Source organism: Numenius arquata, chromosome 10 (genome assembly GCF_964106895.1).
Source record: "Numenius arquata chromosome 10, bNumArq3.hap1.1, whole genome shotgun sequence".
Classification (NCBI taxonomy): domain Eukaryota; kingdom Metazoa; phylum Chordata; class Aves; order Charadriiformes; family Scolopacidae; genus Numenius; species Numenius arquata.
Genome location: NC_133585.1, coordinates 1,228,047 through 1,244,045, shown reverse-complemented (window position 1 = coordinate 1,244,045; position 15,999 = coordinate 1,228,047).

The following is a 15,999-nucleotide window of genomic DNA, read 5'->3' as shown; positions in this document are numbered from 1 at the left end:
GTATTTTCAGCTGCTTCTCTTGACGTCAGCAGGGAGATGTGGCTCTCCCTGAAATGCATTAAAGTAGTGGATCTGAATGTTATAAATATATCAGGAAATACAGCCATCCCTTCAAAATAAGGGAGCAGCAGCCCCTGCCTCAGCAGATTCCCCGCCACCTCCGTGCCCTTCTTCTGAGCTCTTGTCCTCTGTTCCAAAGCACATCTATTATTTCTAAAGGATTCATTCATATCGAGTTAAATCTAAACAAAGGAAGGTCCTGACAAGTCAAAACGAAGAAGCAGTATCATTTTACTGCAGAGTCAGAAATAAATATTTGCTATAATATATAATATAATATAATATATATATAAAAAAATATTTCCTGTGCAGGAAAGAAATGCTTTACTATTCATTCATGATGACTGGGGGTTTTTTTCAGGGCATTTTCGTATGGAAGGCGACGCAGAGGGTAACCCGGGACGTGGGTAAGTGGCTTTTCTTGTAGCCGGAGGTTTGGATGCGGGGCGCGTGGGAGCCGAGCGGCTGTGAGCACCCCCCGCACGCAGAAGCAGCTCTCCCCAGGGTGAGGGTGAGTTCATAGAGAAGGCATCCGGACCCTGTCGCCGGCCGACGGCTCGCCCTTATTAGGACCGGGGGTTTTTCTCCTGGGAGGCTGCGCTTCCCTGGGCTGCAGCGGATCCTGGTGGGTGGGTTGATGTGACACCAGTCTGACTCGCGCTTTTTTTTCCCTGCCAAATCAGTTATTCTGTTTCGACATAAGCTAGGGCCCCCTTTCCCTGAGCTATATGTTGGTGTTTCTTTGAGTCTAAATATGTGGTTTTCTATCTTTGGGAAGGCAGAGATTGTGTTCGTCGCCATCTGTGGGTGAGAGCGATATTCTTCATGAGTTTAGGTCCACATCAAATCCTAAAGGTGTGCATCCAGCAGGGAGGATTTCTACCTAAACCTCTTCCCTCCTCAAGCTGCTAGCAGTGGCTTTCTCGCGTGGGAACTTCCTGAGGAGCTGCTGCAATATTATTAAGCAATTGTTGCTTATTATTGCTATAAGCTATTGCTATAAGTTATTGCTATAAATTATTGCTATAATTATAAATATTGCTGATTTCCACCCTTTGATGTAGTCTAGCCCATGATCTTCAAGCAAGAAGGTGTCCTGATATTTGCCTCCAGCTTCAAATATATAGTTTTGTTCAAGTTGACAAATTACTTTTGTTTGGTCTAAATTTGCAAAAGTAGGAATTTCTGAATGCTGAGAAAACAGCTGACAGCATCGTTCCAGCACAGGCTTAACCAGGTAACTTCTGCTTTTAGAAAAAGAAGTTGGACATGAGGCCCCGTGACTAGTTCTGAAGGTTTTCTAAAGCCACGTTTGCCGGCGTTAGTTAGCACGTGGTTATAGGCAAAGCAGGGCTGCCTTCGGTGACAGGGTGGCAGGAGCTGAATTCCACCCCGCCGGGGCTCCGCTCCAGCCAGCGTCCGTCCCAGCAGCCGGACGTGACAGCGATAGCGCCAGAGTTGGCTGCCAACCTGAGGAACCCACCGGCCCTGCTCACCTTTGCCTCCCTCCAGCACGGGAGCCGGGCTGGTAATGGAAACCATTTACAAGGCAATAACTTTTAATTGCTGTCACTGATTAACGGCCGCACACCCAGAGGCAGAGCAGGAACTCGTCTGTTATTCTTCCAAGAAATAAATACCTCTGCCGTTCATTTGGCCTTACAGTAATAAAGAGCCCGTGACAAAGATTTATGTGGACTTTGCTGCTGGTCTGAGCAGATCGGTGCTCTCAAGAGATGGACCCTTTCTACCAAAACAGGGCAGGGCTTTCGTTTTCTGAAGACAAGAAAACAACCTTTGGCTGCGTAGAAGGAAGTGAAACAGAGAGGTGGGAAAGCTGCCCTCTCTGGGTCTTTCTCTCAGCATTTTCAACCCATTTTCTGACCCCTCCTAAAGTGATTATTGTGCTATTTAGCGTAGTCAGGATGGTGGGTAGACCAGAGGACTGACTGGACGGTGTCTCTCTGCCCCTACTGCGTTTTTAAGACCCTTTAGGGAGTTTTCAGAAGACACTTCCATCTCGTGTCATTTGACCGGATTTTCTCTCGTAAGATTTATGACGTGCTCAATTTTAACCCTGTTCCTTTTGCAAATGACAAATTATTTCACTTTATCGAAAAGCGGCGTTAGAATCGGCACCAAATGCAAAAATAATCCGAGTTTTTCTGGCAGCGTGGGGAAAGCGGTAACGTAAGACGGGGGAAAAAAACCTTTTCCTGTTCCTGACCCGCTGAGGGCAGCTGGAGACTGGCACGGCCTCTGGTGTAATTTCATCCCAGGCTCCGCTTGGAAAGTGATGTCTCACACACCCCGATGAACGTCTGCAGAATACTCTGTCATCACTGCCTGGGTATGCTGGAAATTATTATGGGCTTGAAGCAGAGATTCGGGGCTGGGGTTTCTTCCTCTTTTTTCTACATCTGCTACACAGAGCCCTTGTGTTGGGGGAGCGGATGATCATCCCTAATAATCTCTGCAGACATCTTCCTACCTGCTGCCTGTGTCCTTCTAATGCCACAGGGCTGGATTAGTGCCAGGATTAACGTGCATTTCCTTAACGCGGGGAAGTGGGACATCACACAAATAACTACCTTTGACTTGTCTCTGGCTGCTCAACAATCGTTTTCTAGGCTTGGACAGGGTGCTGGGGTACCGATCTGTATCCCTGTCCCTTGCCGTGGACCTCCCTGGCCCCTCTGCTCTACCCAGCACTTCCCAGCACAGAGAGCTCTCAAAACCTGTGAAGTGACTAAATCACATTTTTTATGCCTGAGACCCTTAATAAATTATATAAATGCCTTGGGATTGCCCTCTCACATCTCACTAGGGAGGGATTCAGAAGCCAGGCTCAGGTATACATTTCGAAAAGGTACTTCTAAATCTTCTAGTAAGGCAAGCTAAAAAGGCTGCAGTTTCCCCAGGACAAGCCGCATGAAGTGTGCTCTTTAAAGGCCTAACTATAGTCAAGTGTAGTAATTGCCAACATGTGTATCTTATTTTCAAACTGTAATCCAGCCAATTCCAGTTCATAAACTGGATGGTGTATTTGTTTACAGTACTCTGTTTAAAAGAGAAGTCACATTTATAATAATCTCATGCACATCGAACCCGTTTTATTCGTGTTTTATCAGTTGTTCCTGCTTTTAGAATATTCCTTGTTCCAGTCTCACTGAAGCGAGGATTATTTTAGTTCAGAATCTGACTAGAGAAAAATTAGCGAAACAAATGTGTTTGCTCAGCGCCGCAGATGAAGTGAGAATTCCTTCTGCGGGGTCCCAGCTGTGTGCCGGGGGTTCTGCTGAGGTACGACCCGGGGACACTCTTTGCCTGCCCAAAAACTCTGCCCCGTGCCAGGTCAGACTCTGCAGCTGCCGCTGAGTGACCAATATCACCTTATTTTCCTCGTTTATGCCGGTCTTGCCCGGGGCGAGCGCACACCCCAGGCGTTTGACAGGTCCGAGTGCTCCCCACAGATTGCATCACCCCCCTGCAAACTCAGCCAAATCAATGACTTTTTTAGTCCCTGTTACAAAAGAGCCGAAAGTGTGTACATAGGAGTTTAAGGGATTAAGGACTTGCTGCCAAAACCGATGGCGAACTTAACGTCGTATTCAATTGTTTTTAACAACTGCAAAACAGAATGTTCTCTTTTCCAGCTCATTTAAGTTTGACGATGGGCTCGGCATAAACTATGATTACATTAACAGGAGGAGGTAAATAGTGATGGATTTGCTGCTGGAAGATATCCTTTTTCATTGCTGGGCTTTAGCTTTCATCTGAAGAATCATTTTTGTCAGTTTAGTCTTTATTGAATTAATGTATTTATGTTCCCTGTTTTCCTGTATTTTGCAATCCCAAAATAAGTATTTAACCACACAAAAAGACTTTGGAATATTTCTGCCCGTTGTGGCTCCCCTGACTTCCCATTCCCAGCAGGAAGATCGGCTGTGAGACACCCTCGTTCCCTTGGAGCGGCACAACCAGCTTCCCTGGCACCGGCGGGTGGCCGTGCTGTGTCTGGCAGCAGCTCTCCAGCTGTGATTTATCAGCCCGGTGAGATCTGGCAGTTCCAATGGGGTGAGCAGCCTGACAGAGCTACAGCTTTTTCCAGCTACAATGTCATGAGGGATTTTTCTTTCTAAGACTTAATCCTACTCCGGCCGCGTCTCCCCAAATCGCCCCCCTTCTTTTGCTACTTCAGAAGAACCACGCTACAACCGTTTATCCCTGTGTTTGCTAAACAGCACAAGAGCTCGGTTCAGATGCAGAGCTAATCCCACAACATTTCTTTTCATTTCAGCTAGTTTATTGTTTCATCGTGTTTATTAAGTGTTTAAAAGGCCAAAACTCTTGTAACAGTCAGGGAATGGGAGTTAGTTAAGATCCACATCTAAAGCTAAAAAACTCCTCAAAAGCTGCAGGGCCTGACGATGAACAGCAGGGTGTTCTGTGACGGTAATGCCATCCTTACAGAGATCTGCACCTCATAGGACTGGAATTGTGTTTTTAGTTTCCTGTCAGTGAGAATAAGGACACCGGGCACCTGGGGGACAGGCTGTGGGAACAGGTAAGGGCAGGCAAAGACTTCTCCACCAGAAAACTTAGTGTGGGTGAGGAGAGGCCATACGTGGGTCTGGAGGGAAAAGCTGCCCGGAGCATTTGGGGCAGGGAAGGGTGGCTCTCGGGAATGCCCATTTTAGAAAGTCAAAACTGATCTGGGTCACTCGGCTCAGAGGTTGGATGCCAAACGGTGGAAGTCTGAAACTCCTTCCTTCTTTGAAGTGTTCCTCAGCTTCAGGCTGCTCAGTGACCCAAAGAGGAGTCTGAAGAAACTATCGCCAGCGTTGCTCATACCGTTTGCTGCTCTTTGGCTGCACTGGTCTCGCTTCATGCTGCTCTGGCAACACGGAGCAGCCACCAGCCCTCAATGCTCTCAGCTGGAGGATTCCACCAGCAAGCGGCAGGCAGAGCATCACCGTGCTCTTCTCCTGTAAGCCATGCCCAGCAGCTCTCGTTATCCCAGTTCTCAGAGTGAGGGCCCACCTGGGTGCTCAGCTGACTTCCAGGGTCAGGCAGAAGTCAGGAGGAAGGAAGACTCTCTTTCCTAATTGCAGCTAATGAGAGATGGGGTGCCGAAGGTTGAACATGAGTGAAGGAAGAAGAGGGAGCTTCAAAGGGCGAGATGAAGAGCCTGGACTTTGCCTCACACGTTTTCCCCTGTGTGAAGGAACTGTGGCAAGAGCCTTGGAAAGTGCATCTGAAACATCAGCACCCCAGGGATGGGTTGTACATGGGGTTGCCTTGACCTTGGCCAAGGTACGTGGGAAAGATTCCCAGCCTTGTACTGTGTGTCTTTCCATTCGATCAAGTGACACAAGTGTTGGGTTTGGGAGGTTATTTTGTCACCTCTGGGCCCATCATGTTGTGAAGTGAATACAGGTGGAGGGCTGGTTGGTTTGGGGATTTTTACTATGAAAGGAGAAGTGAGGTCTAGTGGAAACTCTCTAAGTTTCTGAACTCCAGACACGTAGGTGTCTAACCAGACCTTCCTTCCTTTCCCAGGCAAGATGTACTATGACAAACTGACCCAGAGGGTTAAACATGACTTCTTTTACACATACTGCTATGGGAATTTCCAGTGTGGAAACTGAAGGGGGCTTTGGCTTGAAGAGAAAGGGAAGGATTACATTTTAGCAGTCTTGCTTTTTTTTTTTTTTTCCCCTCAGTAATGAGGCCATAGCTAGTTAATTACAGGGTTTCCAAACCCTGCATCTCTTCAAACTGTGTCACTTCTTTATGTGGCAGACACTGAAAAGTGAAGATGAGGAAATACCAGAAACAATAACTTTCACCGTCACATGAAGCTAGTTCTATAGTGTTAATGCAGGCAATATAGTGTAGGGACAGGATTTGCCTTTAGTAGAGGTCTTGTTGAAATAATTAGTGCTAAAGAGACGAAGCTTTGAAGCAGAGAGTCCCGATGTGCCGTGAAATATTCATTTCTAGTAAGTCATTTAAATTAGAAGCGTTGAAAAGGGAAATTGTTCCAAGACTTCTCACAAAGTCTGTTGAATGGTTAGAAGGGAATAAGGAGGGGGAGCAGGGAAAGAAGACTTGGTTTGGTTTGGTTTTCTTTTTTAACTTAAAACCTGGGATGTATCTTCCCAGTTATATTATTGATGAAACCCTTGCTGTCTCTCTCGTGTAGTCACATGATGCCGACCAAAACCAGGAAGGAAGCGTTTGAAATGTCGCCTCAGCCCCTGCTCCCCTGTCAGCAATTTGTTCTGTGGGATATAGAGTGGTATGAACCAGCAAAACTGCCCGAGGGCTCGGTTAACACTCTTCTGGAAGATTTATTAAAACCCAAAACATGAGAAATTCTTCTCAGTTGACTGGCTTTATAGTAGTAAGAGCTCAATTGAAAAAAAAAACCCAACATGTGCTGTGGCAATGTTTGAAAAAATTCGCTTTGTACTACTGTGTTGTAACAAGCTGCCAGGCAATGTCATCCTCCTGTCTGCTTGGTAGCAAAAAAGATTTCCAGCATTTCTTCTTACTAAAATGAAACATTTTATATGTATTTCAAAAGCATCCTGTCATTTAAAATTAGATCACGTACATTTAGTTTTACTTTGAAAATGAAAACAAGGTTCACACCACTTAGAGTTTGTCTTCACCTCCTATCACTCACTCCTCCTCTTCTTTTTCAATCATCTTTCAGCAAAAACTCCACTATGGCAGCCAGTTTGAAGCAGAATTCCTTAGATTAAGTGGGACCAAGCGTATAGAGCAGAGAATAAAGGGCAGGGTGCTACAACTCTACTTAAGGAAATGCCATCGGTGGAGTTACTCCCGCGGTCTGGAGCCTGACTCACCACGTGAGCTGAGCTCACATGAGCCCCGAGTCCATCACGGTTAATGCTTTGCCCACAGGGCTAGGACAAGCCAAGAGAACAGGCTGATAGTCATTGGAGACACTGGCATCATGAGCAAATGGAAAACTGCCGAGGCAAGGACGTCTCGTGTCCTTGACCTGTGTTCTCAGTTGAACAGCAATCTGTTGCCTTTAATAGAATCATAGAATCATTCAGGTTGGAAAAGACCCTTGGGATCATCGAGTCCAACCATCAACCCCACTCTACAAAGTTCTCCCCTGCACCATATCCCCCAACACCACATCTAAAGAACTCTTAAATGCATTCAGGGATGGTGACTCAACCCCCTCCCTGGGCAGCCTATTCCAGTGTCTGACCACTCTTTCTGTGAAGCATTGTTTCTTAATGTCCAGTCTAAACCCACCCTGTTGCAGCTTGAAGCCATTCCCTCTTGTTCTATTGCTAATTACCTGTGAGAAGAGACCAGCACCAACCTCTCTACAACGTCCTTTCAACTAGTTGTAGAGAGTGATGAGGTCTCCCCTCAGCCTCCTCTTCCTCAAACTAAACAGTCCCAGCTCCTTCAATCACTCTTCATAAGATTTATTCTCCAGAATATATATAATTCTGACCTGGTTTGGGTTGGGACTGTGTTGTCCTTGGTGAAATACCAAGACCCAAGAGACTGTTTTCTGTGTGGGATGCATTTGCCATGACCCACGGACACTGGGCTCTGGCTTACTCTCTTGGTAAATCTACACCAGCGGTGCAGGATTTCTGGCTGCAGAGCACCACCACGGTGTACATCGATGAGCTCTGGTGGGAGCAGATTCAGCCTTAGGAGAGACCCCTAAGGCTTAGGGGGTTCCGCCTAAACCCAGAGATCACAACTTTGTGGCTGTCCAAGACAGTTCCATAACAGGGCAGCAAACTTGCATGAAGTGTGAGATGAAATATTTCAAACTCCCTGAATACCCATCAGTGGTAAGAGGAACTTCCAACTTGACCGTACAAAGACACCGAGCAAAGTCCCTTCTATTTGGAGACAGTCTTTTTGTTAGAAACCAGCAAGTTCTCACCCCCTCTCACCTTCCCTGCATACCACGCCTTCAGGTCTGAGCAGCCTGTAACAGAGTTATTTCCTTCTGTCCATCCATTAGCACCCATTTATCGCCTGTTGTCTCACCAGCTTTCTTTTCACTGCAGTTTTGGTACAACATTCAGCCCAACAAACCCAGTGATGATCAAGAAACCGGGATGAGTAGTGCCGGTGCACAGCTCTGCGTGTTTCTCGAGGGTGAGTCTTGGAAGTGTGGATAAAAAAAAAAATCCAGATTAGTGTCTGGAAGAAGATACGGGCACAAAGTGAGTCCTCGGGAGCAGCACTTCCCATGGGCAGGATAAAACTGCCAGGCACTGCCTAAATGCTCAGGAAAGGGATGTTACCTACAGCTTCACACAAAATTGTGCGGAATAAGTGTTGTACATGTGCGTATTAAAGATCACTATTTTTTATCTAGCTGTTCTCCTGAACAGCCTTACATATGGCGTGAGCAGTGCAAAAGAACAGAAAATACACAAACAGCTCTTTTAGGGAAAACTCGCTGCCCTGAGTGTGGCCACAGTTTTGTCCCTGTAGCACAGAGTCTTTATAAACACAAAAATGTGACAAAATAAAAAAATATGTAAAAAAACCTTCATAGATGTCACTGAGTAAATGGTACTTACAGAATAAGAAAATGGAGAGTAACTTTTCCAAATGAGTTATTAGAGTTACAAAACCTTGATCTACGCACAGGGTTTGGATTGTGAATTTTTGGGAGCGCACCTTTTCGGGTGCAATTCCAAGGCACATCTGTTTTCATGGCACAGAACCCATCCCTGTGTGCAGATGTAACCCTGCGGTTGTGATGTTCAGCGAGGCAGGCAGCTCCCCGCGGGTAGCAGCCCCACGGCCCCATCAGGCAGTGTCGGCAGTTTGGCATGGAATTCACTCCATTCCCACTTTCTGGATCCAAGCTAATGGCCCCGAGGTGTATTCACTTCTCTACCTCTTCTGCAGATGCTATATATATTTTTTATTCATATTATATATCTATCTTTATATAAAATATACTCTATATAAATATATTATGAAATATAAAATATCAGTAAATATATTAATATTTTCATATCACTAACATTTTAATATAATAGAATATAAAATATTTAAATATATTAATATGTCAATTGTGTACAAAATGTATATATTATTTATATAAAATATCTTTTATCTAGAAGATTTTTTAATATATATTTTTCTGCTCAGGCAGAAAAGGGAGACTGAGTGGTGTAACAGTAACGTGAAGAGCATTTTGCAACGCTGGGAGTACAAAAGCACAAGCTTCAATGGTTATGGCTAGAATTATTAAAATGCATAGCAATAGAGAAGCAAAAGAACAAGTGTAATTGTTTTTATTGCAACTGGCAATTCACTAAGCAGCAGATCACTGTTAACGAAACTACTCGTACGGGTACAACGGGCAGGAGTTGGCTCTACGGCTCTCTAAGGCTCAAATCTAATCGCTTTGGTTAATTTGTTATTTATCCAGAACATTTTGTTTATTGCCTTATTGTCCTTCCCGAGTAGCTCCGTGTATGAACTTCTCTGCCCCCTCTCTCCTGATGACAGGATCACAGAACCGGAATGCACCACTTGAAGCGTCTGGGCAGATGTCGCTGCCTGTGGCCGGGACGTCAGAGGGGTCAGGGGGACTTTGCCTCCTCTCCTCTGGCTTCTCTCCCCAATCCCGGTCACAGGGTGCCACCCAGAGTTGGGACAGCAGAGCCGGGGTACCGAGCAGGGCTGGAGGGGACACTGTGCCACCACGGGCCTCGGCGTGTCCAAGCATCCCCTCCTGCATTCCCCTGGAGATGAGGAGCTTTAAATACAGCTAAAAAATAAATGCATCTTCCCATGACAAAAAGCAGGGAGGGGAACAACATCCTCAGTAGCTCCATAGATGCGATGTGTGGCAGAACACCAGTACTTCAGATGGTGCAAATGCTTGCCTATATATGTTTTATTTCTCATAATTTCTCATCCTGCAAGGGACAGGGGGGAGAGAGGGAAAAAGAACATCCGCCCCGTCCCAGCTCATCTCCCTGGCAGCACAAAAAGCCGTGCCTTAAAATGTTTTCCCTCCTGCGTGGTGACTTCTCCTGGGACTCTGACATTCCATCTCCCCCCCTGCCTGTGATAAGACTCCACGTTTCCATGTCCCCAGCGGTATTTTTAGCACATATCGCAATTCCCTAGATGGGGAGCAGAACCACGACATTGTGCCTCATTACAATGGTGTCCCCATGAGCCGGTACTTAAGTCATCCATCCTGAATTACATCCCATACATGCTGGGGTGGCATTCTTCGCCCTGGGAGGCTGCTGTGGTGTGTCATGTGTCAAATCACACCACAGGCAAAAAATATTCGCTGGAACTTTTTTTGGGGCGGTTCTTGCAAAACATAACCTACGTGTGCGCGTTCCCCTAACACTCTGCTGGCACCAGAAGTGAATTTAGGCTCGGGGTGCCCAGTTGGAGCCTTCTCCCGGGGTTGATTCAGTCACCCTTTCCAGTACAGCACCTACATCGGTGGGTGAGTTCCAGCCCTGGAGCTAGTGGTGACCTTCAGGCCCTGCTCCTGGCCCTCAGCATCTTGTCACCAATGTTTAACCAACCTTTCTTATTTTTTCCCCTGGTTTAAGCACAACCAGCTGTCCACGTCACAGTCCTACAGACACCAGGGCAGGAGTGGTGGGATGACAGCGAGTAGCTGGTGGTTGGAGAAGGGTGGGCAGCTTCTCTCAACACCACAACTAGTTTATGCCTATCTGAAAGCTTTGGTGAGACTACAGCCACTGCTGACTATCAATGGCACGAGGAACCTATGGAAAAAAGAAATCTAGCTTCTATTTGTCTTGCTTGGAGACAGCTACAGAAGAAGCTCTTGGGAGCTGGAAAGCTCTGGCATGGTGTTTTCTGTTATGATGTGACCTGGGGTTCACAGAGGCTGAGGACATGGAATAAGCTTCTGGCCAAGGTGTGCTCCTCCAGCCGGGTCCCTCTGAGGGCTAGGCACACCTCCTGGACCACATGCAGTGAGGATGGACCCATGTCCCTAAGAGCCGTGCCCACCTCCAAGAACACATGGTGGCCACCACGGCCATTCTGTATCCTCTGTTGCCTGCGCCGATGCTTCCTGGAACCTCTTTCAAAGGAGGGGACACCAGTTTATGCCCACATGGCAGCAGCAGATGATGTGGACATGAAGGTCCCCACATCCACACCAATCCAAGACAGACACAAACTTGGATTCTTCTGCCTGTGTCTTTCTGGGTTGTCTCATTTTTATGCACATCAGGAAAAATTCAATCCCTAAATTTTCATGTCTTCAAAAGCAAAGATTGATAAAGATGAATCCTTTGTGGGTTTGGGTTTTCTAATTTCTTTTAGTTGTAAAATTAATTTCACATTTTGAAATTATTAAAAAAGATTCAGGTTTATACCACACTGAGGGTTGACTTGTTGGCTTTGGTTCAAACTCCAGGTCCATAGAGTTAAGAAAATGGGCCGCTGAGTTTTCTGTAAATAAGCTTTTAGAGAAATAATTTACAGAGCACACAATGACCAGAAAACACATTTGCTATTTGGCAAGGAGGGCTGGAGCAGGAGGGGACGAGACCTCTTGATGAGGCTCCCATCAGCTGATGATGTGACATCTGTGATCTTCCCAACAGCATCGGTGTGAACAGCAAGCTCCTGCTGGCCTGATTTCAGAACGTGACCATAAATTAGTTCTCATTCCCAGCTCTCTGAAACCCACATAAGTGAGCTCAGGTTCTTCCCATTGCTTCGGTCTGGCAGGAGGGACTAAAGCCTTTGCATGGCACGAGCACTGGAGGTGTGTGCTGTTAAACCTTGGCTGCTAGAGCTTGAGATGGGGTCATTATCTATTATTTTGATACAGCTGAACATTATATAGAGAAAATTTTAGAGGAGAAATTACTGATGAAAACCTCTAAAAAGAGGGATAGCCAACAAGTATTGAAATTCTACCCTTCCTCAGAGAAAAAAAATATGATTAAGTACTGAATATATTGTACTAGCTATGAGCAAAGGCTTCAAGCTTGTAATCTTGTGACTGGTCTTTATTCATGTTTGGGTCTAGTTGGATTCATTGAAATGAAAGGATCTAAACTTAAAAATATTTATTTGCAAGCATTGTGGCAAATGCTCTTTGTTTTGTAAGCAGAGGGAGAATGCCTCCCCAGGAGGAGGGGCATTAACAAAAACCTGCATATCGTAATGCGAGACACTCTTTATTTATATTTTAATGTTTGCAAATAATTATGTGTATTTTGCCTCCCTTTGTTAGAAATGGAAACTTGTGCTGGAGTCAGATTTCTGACCAGGCAGGACCTCCTGAGCTTTTTCCCTCTCCCCATCCTGTCCTCCAGGTCCTTACAAGAGCCAGAACAGGGTGTACGTCAGGTTTCCATTCACCTGCCCTCTCCCGCCGCTGTTGGCAGCACATTCTGCAAGAAAGGTGCTATATTTTAAATCTCCAGGACTTGTTTTTCAGTCTGCCAGCACTCAGGATATGGCAGAGGGTGTTTCTTTGCTTCTGCAAGATGGAGCAATTGGTTTCAGCCACGGCTGTGTGTTTGGGTTGGTTTATTCCATGAGGGGCAGGTTCTTACCACTCAAACAGCGTTGTAGATCACTGGCCATAAATGATCTGTACTATTACAAGTTTTCTGAATTGTGATGCCTTAGACTTTAAGACACAGAATAAATAAATATCCCAGTGGATGTAGAGCCGTCCTCTGCAGTGATTGGTGCAGGGGAGGAGGTCACTAATCCCTGGAGGTGGTTCTCTCTTGTCTAAATGGGAGCGTTTGGGACCCTCCACAGGGCTGAGGAGTTTGTCTTCCCTTTCACTGCCATCGCTTTGGCCAACGCGTTCACTTCAGGTACCTTCTCAATTTTTATTCTCTATGGTGATTCCGTGAGGGTGGTTCTGTTTCACCAAAAATGACTGTTACTTATGCCTGTTTCCAGGGCACGCTCCCCTTGGATAATTACTCCAGTGTGATGACTTGCCTTCGCTCCTCGCTGTAACGCTGGAGGATGGAGGGAGGTGACACAGAAAGCTTCTGTAGAGTTGAAAGAGCCAGAAAACTAAAGCATCTGCAACCCCTGCATAAATAAGCCGTTTGACACCTTTAAAAGCTTTAATGTACTTTATTTTTGGAATAAAACTGGCATCTGTGCTGACAGCTTACATGCCAAGTTTCAGCTTGATGCAAATTTGAAAACTCCTGAATAAAAACTGCTAAAAATCAGGAGTGCATAAACACTTCCTGATCCTGACTGGCATCCAACATGGAGAGTAGTTAAGCTGCAGTATTTATATAGTACGCGACTTCATACCCGGGAAAGACTGAAAGTTATCTCCTTCTTTAGAAGTGCTTTACCGAGGCTACGACTGGGTCACCTGAGAGGTTATTATAAATAGAACTCCTTGGCTGATTGCAAATGACGTTATAACTTGGCAGCGCTGTCCTGGGAAGGAGCCTGTGCTCCTGCAGCGCGCCCTGGCAAACCGGACACCTCGGTACTCAATAGCAGTAAATTCTGCAATTTCAGCTGAAAACGAGGGAGATGGTGCTGTAAGGGCAGGTGGTTCCCTCGTTCCCCTGCCACCAGCTCAGCCCTTCGGGGGGAGATGATGTAGAGGGGAAGATCTTTGGGAAAAAAATGCTGGAATATTTATTTCTTTTTAAGGAGAATAAGTGCAGGAAAAGGGCAAAGGGGAAACATTTCTTAAAAGAGAATTATTCAGGAAGAAGTGAGATACATCAACCCTGTAATGTAGACCAATGCTTCGCTTTCATAAAGTTTGTATTGCTGCAGTTGAACACTGTGGTGGGTTTTTTTTATACAGAGATTCTGTGGGGGGCAAGTGCAGAAAATGTGATTATTAACCACTTGGTGAACGTTTCCTCTGAAGATGACAGAAGCAAAACAGCACTATTTGTTCATTTATTAAGTAAATTCAATCACCATTACATTAGTTGCGTTTGCATCATTCTCTCAGTTACACGCACACCGAGGGGAGGTTTTTTGTTGGAAAAGGAGCTTTTACTAGAAGAGACAATGTTTAGGAATGAACGGGTTTTGGGTGAACATGAGTATTTCTGTGAAAGAACCCAGTGCTGGGTTTGGAACTGGTGGTGTGTATGGGAGGCAGGGGAGGTCTCTCCTATTTATAAAAGCCAGCCATCATCTTTTCAAGAAATAAACACAATAAGAATTAGCTAAGCAAGGTATGGGAAGGAGCAAACACTGCACCCAGCTCCTTTAGTCATTCCAAAGGGAATACCACATACTGCATTAAAGATGTGACATTCCCAACAGCCTTCAAGCACACAGCTCTGCCAAAACTAACGTACAGGATAAAGTTAATCAATGCCATTTGTCCTATCAGTTTCCAGGATACTCGTGAATTATTGCAGATGTGACCTGATCCCACATTCATTATTTATAAAGCTCAAAAAGCTCAGAATTTCTACCGTGCTCATCACGTCTCTGAGCTGACAAATCCTTTCCAAGCGCTGGGAACGGTGTGAGATGCTGATTCCGCCGAGGCCGGCTGCCTCCCAGCTGGAAACGCGGCGGCGGCAGCGCTGGAGGGAGCTGCAGCCCTGGTTACCACCGCCTCCACCAGCACCGCTCCTTTCAACCCAGTATTTTACAATTTTATAGGTCATACCATGACACGGGTACACAAGCAACCTCCTGAATTCAACATCACATACCGCCTCCTCATCTGAACCTTCTTTAGCAGGACACACTTGTTTCTTTTTTTCTGTTTGAATAGCAACTGGATAAAATCCTGTGTCTGGTATCTGCCCCAGCTCATTTTAAAATGATTTCCAGGTCAGACATGACAAAGAGCCTATCTCCTACCCTCAGCTTTTGTCCCCTGCTGTATCTTGAGGAAAATCATGCTGCTGTTTTATCTTGTAAGAGTTTAACTGAAGTTTAAAGATTGAGTAACTAACACCAACTTTATGGAGAGAAGAAATGGAAACCTTAGTAAAAATTGTGTGATCACTAAGTTAATTCCCTTCACCTGGTGAATTTTTCTCTTGCCTCTAGTCTCTCTTGTCCCTCGTCTAGTGTTTGCGTACACTGCATTATCACAGATAACCTCACTCTGGATGTCACTAAAATAGCTGTCATGTTTCTAAGATAGTAGTTAATCACATCTTTCAACCCAAAGGTCCTGTTCCATGGCAAGAGGTAATTTAATATTCATCTTATTCAGGCAGACAAAGAAGAGTTAATCACTAACCTAAATAACGAGCTGTTGCCTAGGCACCAGTGTCCATGTTCCCTGGTACAGATGTTGTATGGCACCAGGCAGTGATGACAAGGAACCCCAAATGCAAATGTAATGATGGAGGTAAGACAGAACTGCTGATTACCTCCTCTTCCTCTGTACCAGGAATGGCCAAGGAATGGCCATCTGACAATATGCCTTCAATCAAGAGTTTACCATTTGCCAACGAGAAAGTGAGATTTGAGTATCTGCCAAGACAAAACAACAGCTGGGCAACGCGTATGGAAGTGCCTCGGATGAATTAGCTGAGGAGTTCTTTGCACCACTTCTCTGAATGTTTATGAACTCTTTAAAAAAATGGGGCTTGGAGGACAGCCAGAGGGCAAGTGAGAGCTACAGATTAGTTCACCTACTGTTAGCCATAGGGGAAATAATGTGGACTGAGCTCGGGAGAGTCTGAGTGCACCTTGCACACGTGCTCCTGGAGAAGAGGGAGCTTTTCTCTCTCACAGGTGAAGGTGTATGATCCAGGATGGAAACACAGAGTAAGACAAGCTCCAGTTTGACATAATTCCCTATTCCCAGTGGGAATAATAAATGTAATTGCACTGGTTTGTCAGCAATGGCAGACAGATTCACAACCATCTGAATTCTTTAGGACAAAATTCCCCAAA